The sequence below is a fragment of the Oncorhynchus nerka genome, linkage group LG14 (assembly GCF_034236695.1).
Source record: "Oncorhynchus nerka isolate Pitt River linkage group LG14, Oner_Uvic_2.0, whole genome shotgun sequence".
NCBI classification, from domain to species: Eukaryota; Metazoa; Chordata; class Actinopteri; order Salmoniformes; family Salmonidae; genus Oncorhynchus; species Oncorhynchus nerka.
Window position 1 is genome coordinate 70,322,097 of NC_088409.1, and position 883 is coordinate 70,322,979.

An 883-nucleotide genomic window follows, 5' to 3' on the forward strand; every position below is an offset into this window, starting at 1 on the left:
ATTTAATCAGTCTGTATTATCCATTTATATATGAAAGTGCAACAATTAATCCCTCAAATGTGTACTTTGACTGGAGTTTTAGTGAGGAGAATTATCTCTCTGTTGTGGTAAAACATTTGAGCCAGTACCAGTACATACACCCCTATTTGCTCTGCTCTGCTTCGTGGGTAAACCTTGACCTATTTAGAATGACTTGTGAGATGCTTGATAACAACCAGAGATGCATGTTGACTTGACCATAAAACAGTAAGAGATTTACACAGGCAGCCCAATTCTGATATTTTTTCCACTAATTGCCAAATCACATCAGATCATTTTGCATCAGATCTTTTCAGAGCTGATCCGATGGACCAAAATACCAATTAGTGAAAAAAGATCAGAAATGGGCTGCCTGTGCAAATTCTACCTCTAAAGCATCTGTCGCCTACTGGGATTGTTAGGCCTATTACATTAGGTTTCAGTCAGACCTACTGATTCGCCTATCACACCAACGGGCCAATCTGCACAGCACCAGACAATTGTAATCAAGTGTAGTTCATCTAGATCCCGCAGGTGCATACAAACCGCTTTGCCATGGCATGGTCGACAGGTACAATCATAGGCTACACACTTTTATAAAGGTAACCACTGTTGCCATTGTAACACCATTTAGAAGTAGCCTACTATGCCTTCAGCTTGTTCGCAAATTCTGGGCATTAGCCTCAGCGTGACCGGATGATTTGGATACATTCTTATCTGTGCGCTTCCCTTTGGAAAGTGATCGTGTTTATTGGCAACAACATTGTCACAGCACATGATTGGCCTTTTGGTTAACTGCGTCGTAGAGAGTACGGGGCAAATGTCGTGTAAGGTCTTCGACTCCATGCTGGCACTACCTTAGGAC